Source organism: Grampus griseus (genome assembly GCF_964374135.1).
Source record: "Grampus griseus genome assembly, chromosome: 7".
Lineage (NCBI taxonomy): Eukaryota > Metazoa > Chordata > Mammalia > Artiodactyla > Delphinidae > Grampus > Grampus griseus.
Genome location: NC_139001.1, coordinates 58,284,973 through 58,290,972, shown reverse-complemented (window position 1 = coordinate 58,290,972; position 6,000 = coordinate 58,284,973).

Here is a 6,000-nt window from a genome sequence, read left to right as displayed (position 1 = left end):
GACATGTTCCGAAATCTTTTATGGGTGATTGTGTTTTTCCTGTGTCTTGCTTTTCATCATTTGATTTAAAGGGAATATAATAAAGCCATTAAGCACTTGGACTCTGGAGTCAGACATGGCTGGGTCTGAATTCCTTTTCTATCTCTTACTAAATTCCTTTAACCTCTATGAGCCTGTGTCTTCATTTATAAAAAGGATAAATGACTAGGTTACTTCAATAAACAAATTGCAAGGAAAGAAAAAGAGGGAGAGGGACCTATGATTAAAAGAGACATGAGAGACTAAATGTGTGGATATTGCTTAGATCTGGTTTTGGAAAAAAAAAAAGCAATTGTAAAAATCATTTATGAGATAATTGGGGGGACTTGAACACTGATCAGATGTCTGATAATATTAAGGAATTATTTCAAATATGTTTATGTATGATTATAACATGGTATTGTGATTTGGGTTTTCTTTTTTAGTTGTCTTTTGATATTTTGATAGTAATGGAATATTTACAAGTAAAATGATATGATGTCTGAGATTTGCTTTAAAATAAGGGAGGAGGAAATGGATGGGGTAGGGGTTAAAGAAGTCTGGCTATGAGCTGACAATTATTGATGCTGGGTGATCAACATAGAGGGGTTCATTATAGTATACTCTCTAGTTTTAAATACATATTTGAGATTTTCCATAATAAAAGTTTAAAAAGAGAGATATCAATAATACTCATAATACTTACCTGATAAGATTATTGTGTTCATTAAATCACATGCTGTGTGTAAAGCACTTGGCAGAATGCTTGGCATATAATAGGTGTTCAATAAATGTCAGCTATTATTGTTAGAGACAACATCTCCTGTTTCCCATGTGCAGACCTGTGAAAACCAGACCATAAAATGTGTTGCTGACTGGAGCAGCTAACCTCACTCCTTCCCGAACAGGCAGCTGCTAGCTGTTGTTGCATTCGTCCTCCTCCAACCTGATTTTGTACTAGGCCCCGTACTTTCCACACGCACTAAAATTCTGTATTATAGTTGCTGTTGAGTTTGCTTTTAGTTCCACAGTAAGTTTTCGTTGGGAATTTCAATGGAAAATGGGAGGCAACTATTAATAAGTATTGAGCAGTTGCTAGGAATTTCCCTACACAGTTTTATTTAACCTTTCTAAAAATCCTTCGAAGTCGAAATTGTTAGCTTCATTTTCGAGAGGAAGAAACTGAGAAGCTTCCTGGCCCACCCAAGGTCACAGCATTAAGTGGTGGACCTTAACTCACACTCAGCTCCTGAGAGCCCCAAAGGGCTTGTGCTTATCCAGGAGCCCTGGCCATCAGCCTCCTTGCCTTTCTTTCCTTGTCCTCGCTTAAAAACAACCACAATCCAGAAAAAGTTAAGTTGTCCCCAGTCAAAGGAGTCCGATACCGTATTTATCTGTCCTGTGGACTTCCTGGCAGGCTGGTTTGCCGCAGGGTGGTAAAAGAACTGCACATCTGATAAGGAGAGTCACAGGCTTGGGTGGGAGCTTGAGGCTGGCAGAGGGGGTTCTCAGGAAGAAGTATTAGAAAGAAAAAGGACTTCAGGATTGCCCTGACATTTGTGTTTAATTTTCCTCTTGTTCTAAATGCTATTCAACTTTTATGGGAAGGAGAAAGCAGAGAGAGATACCTTATACGAGAGCATGCAATTCCAAAAATTAAAACCAGGCAGCTACCATCCAAAACCGTGGGCCCCAATTCAAGCCCCAGCTGTCATTTAGTTCCGTGGTTACGCCGACACCCTAAACTTGCAAATCATCAGTTGACTTTCGAATCCAGCTTATTGAAAGCGGGTCAATTCCGTGCTAGGAGAGTATCTGATTACAACCGGAGTTATTGGTTGTTTATATCGAACATTCCCGGGAATGGAGCGGAGAAAGAGACACCAGAAGAAACAAACTCCAGCGACCAAGTGCCCAAGGAGATAGTGCCTCAAACTAGAGGCTCAGCCTCTTGGGCCCCGCTCCAGGGCGTCAGGAGGGGTTGGGTTCTTCCAAACGCCGCCGGGAAGTGGCCTAGCTAATTAACCCTTTCCCTGCAAAGCCCAGAGGCCCTCACTCTCAAGGCCACTCCCGCAGCCGGGCTGCAGGAAGGAGTCGACACCACCCCTCGCCAGAGAGGACCGCCCACCTCCCCAGGCCTGCCTATTCCCTGCTGCGAATCCGGGTCTCTCCGCCTAGCGCTGGGCTAAGGTCCTCTTAATTAGGAAACAATAGCTGTTTAGGAAGAAGCGCAAATACCCCGAGCTCTGCGCGCCCAAGCCTGGCATTCTCGAGAGCTCCCGCGGGGCGAGGAACCCGGCAACTCAGAGCAGAGGGAGATGAAGAGACGGAGCCCGCTTGCGGAGGCCTGGGCGTCAGGAATAGCCCGACCCGTCTCCCGGGGCCCTGCCCTCAGCCTTTCCGTGTGGCGGGGACCTGCCGGGTGGGGAACCACCCTCTTCACTGCTGCAGATTTGGAGGGGAGGGGCCAGAAGCCCTGGGGGAGAAGGCGCGGAACGCGGGATTTAGCCCCTCGGATGTAAGGGCGGTCCCCAGTCCAGCCTCAGGCCCCCGCGCCCGGCGCGCGGGGTCACAGCCACGAAGTCCTTTTCCTCCCCGAAGGGAGCCGGCCCTCGATCCCTCGGAGGGTGGAGATTCCTCACGTTCCCTCCGCTCGCTCCCCGGGGTGGGAGAAGAGATGTGGGATTAGGCTGGAGTGAATATTCCGTGTGCTCTGTAATCACACACACAGTGAAATCTTCACCGTTGACTTAAGTTACTTGGCGCTGCGAGGGCTGGGGCCCCGCGTATTGATTAAACGCAGCCTCTATTTACCTAAACAACAAATGTAGAGATTAGCAACGTTCACTTGATCACAATAATGGGGTTGACAATTAAGGGGCAATGCATCCCAGATGTAACCGAGCCTTGGAGGAGGGCGGGCGGGCGGGCGGCAGGCTTCTTGGAGACGGGCGCTCGGGGGCTGCGGCGGTGAAGGTGCGGAGCCGGACGCAGAGCAGGGGGCGGCGCGGGGAGCGCGGCAAGAGGCGGAGGGGAGGACCAGCAGCAGCGAGGCCTCCGGCCACGCGGCAGGGGAGCCCCGCAGCTGGCTTTGGGGGACCCGAACATCCCCACTCCCAGGGTGGCATCTGGAGCGCGGAGTCTGCCTCCCCGCGGCGATGTCACCTGCCTCAAGGCCGTCTCGCCTGCTGCCGCCTGGCAGGGAAGGAGGATCGACGCCGCTGACGCGTGCCCGAGTGAGTGTGTCAGTGTCATCAATGTGCATTCTGCCTGCGGCAGCGGGGGAAGTGGGAGGGGCAGGAGGAGGCGCACGTGTCTAATGTGTGCGGAGCCTCCCTCTGCCCCTCCGTGTACCCGGCTCTTGATACTTCAAGAGGCGAGTCAGGGTGGAAGTGTCAGTCTGGCCTCTCGATGGGGGTGGGTGTGACAAGAGAGGACGCTAGAGTGGCTGAAATTCAGAAAGCATGAAAGTGTCGGCCCAGGACAGGCCTGTTCTCGGAGATGTCACAGGAGTACCTGGGTGCTTGGTGGGACTCTTAACCGATCTTCTTTCTCAATCTCTCACTAAGCTGTAGAGCCCTGAGAAGTCCTGGGAAGGGAGGCAGGGTGGGGAATGAAAGGAAGCAACTCAAGGAAGAACTCAGGAGAGTAAGATATGGGGTAATAAAGGACAGATGAGAGCGGTTGTGGGGAGAGGGGTGTGTGTGTGAGGTCACCATCCGCCTAGAAGAGTTTCCGTATCCTGGGGTCCCATCGCAGGTTGGCTGCAAAAGACACAGGTGGCAACTCTCCCAATGCATGTAGTTTCTCTGTTTTTCCCCTCTTCCCTCTGTGCCCCATTATCAACCCGGAATGCTTCCCATTCCACATATAGACACAAATAAAATGATTTGTCCCAGACACCCATGGACAAGCCAGGACGAAGCCCTTTCCCGCCAAACCACTAAGGCCGGGAAATAAACTGCGCCTGCCCAGGCTCTAGGCGCTGGAGCCCGCGAGAAGACTTGAGTGGTAAGAGGATATAGAGAATTGGAAAAAGGGAGGGAGAAAGGAAAAGAGAAGGTTAGGAAAGAGAAGAAGAGAGAGGAGAAAAGGGGGAGGGGATCTACAGGGACAGAGTTGGACGTGGGGTTCGGTTACTACCGCCCCCTCCGCGCCCAGGGTCTTTAGGCCCGCTGCCTGTCCCCCATTTCAGAGCTGAGGGCGGACTGGGGGAGGGGGAGATAAGACAAAGGGAATTCTCCCCTGGGAAGTGTGAAGTGCGTCTGTCCTCTCCTTTCAGGCTCTGGAAAAACTGGCTGGAATTTCCTTGTCGTGAGAAGACCGACGAGTCTGCAGTTCAGGAGACAACTACAAACAGACTTTGGGGCGGGAAGGAGGGCGGGAGGAGGGGGCTGGCAGGGGCCTGCTTTGATCGCTTTGGCTCTGTTGTAATTTTGTCTTCGCCAGTTAGATTAGCTGAAATAGTCAGCCCGAGCGAGGAGGTCGGTTCCGAGGAGTTCTCTCCCTCCCCACCGCCCCCTCCCCCGCGTCGTGTGCAAGCGGGGAGCTGGGTCGCGGCTCCTCCCCGAGTCGCGCCTGAAACTTCAAAGGCTAATGGTTGTGTGTTCCTGCCGTAATTAGGAGGCCACACCGCACTCGAACACTCCGTTAAAACAAATCTGTAAGTCATCCTCCCCGTCTCCGGGGACAGACCCGGGGAAAGGAGGCAGCTGGGACTGCTCGCGGCAGTGTCCTCCGCTGGGGGAGTGGCGTCGCTGTGAACCCCGGCCTCGGTCCTTCTAAGCTCTTCCTTAAAAAGAAGAGACAAGGGGCAAAGAATGGGCACCTCGCCATCCATCGAACGAGCCAGGGGAGCCTGTGTCTTTGCTTGAAAAGTTTTCAGAATAAATCGCTCTGGTGGGTCTAAGCAGTGATGAAGAGAGGCTGGACCCGTGTTTTCTCCAGAACATTGCGATAATGTGAAGGATATGGAGTCGTCCTCCCCCCCACCCCTTTTCTTTTTCCTCTCCATATAAATCAGCCATATAAATCATTTGCATTGTTTAAGGTACATTGATCAATCTAATGGCTTGTAATAGGCTCCTAATTGCCACTTGCAGAGTTCTGAAGGCTCCGGTTTGAACGGGGAAGGTTCTCGATTCCAGACCAAGGAAGAGCACCACGATGACCAGGTCATCTGCAGTCTCAGAGCCTCAGGGGAGGGAGGAAAGGGGGCTTACTAGGGATATTTGCTATACCTTTTTTTCTTTCTTTCTTTCAAATTGCACTAATGAGCAAAGCCCAGGCTGTGATTTATTGATTAGTGTAGACAGGATGATTTTGCTTTTATCAGACAAGAAATCTTCCTTATTTACATTCCTTGTGTCTGTATATAATACAGTAAAAAAATTCCTTAGCCACAAACCGCTCTTAGTCATACCTTTTCTTTTTATTTACTTATTTCTCACAGCGTAAGATTAGGAATTGTGATAGAAAATAATATGGGGGAGGCGGACACTGTTAAAGGAAGGAAGAAAAAGCCAAACTTTCTCCAGTATGGATGGAGTCCTGGACATATGCCTAAAGTCCTGTTTCACAACTTGCAGTTGTGCCTCCTTCAAACCCTGAAAGGAGGAGGGAGAGTTGGAAGTCTCTTCAAAGCCTGCCTATGAAAGAGTAAAACTGAGGAAACTGGTACCCTGGCTGGGAGAAGCTGATGAATGACCAGAATTCCCTGGCCTTTGGCTTTTTAAAAAATATTAGCTTAAGGTCTGAGTGAAAAGATTGCTTTAATATCTCCAAAGATGGTTCGATTAGAGTTGGCTGAGACACAAATGTGCTCCATTTTGGTAGAAATGCCCTAAAAGAGAAGGAGGAAGCCAACAGTGAATGGCACATTTGCTTAGGTCTAATACCCTTCTGTGGTAGTTGGTGAGGGAGGGAGGAAGGTAAAACCCCAAGCCGAATAGGCCCCCCGTAGTTTCCAAGCAAGGCAGTAAA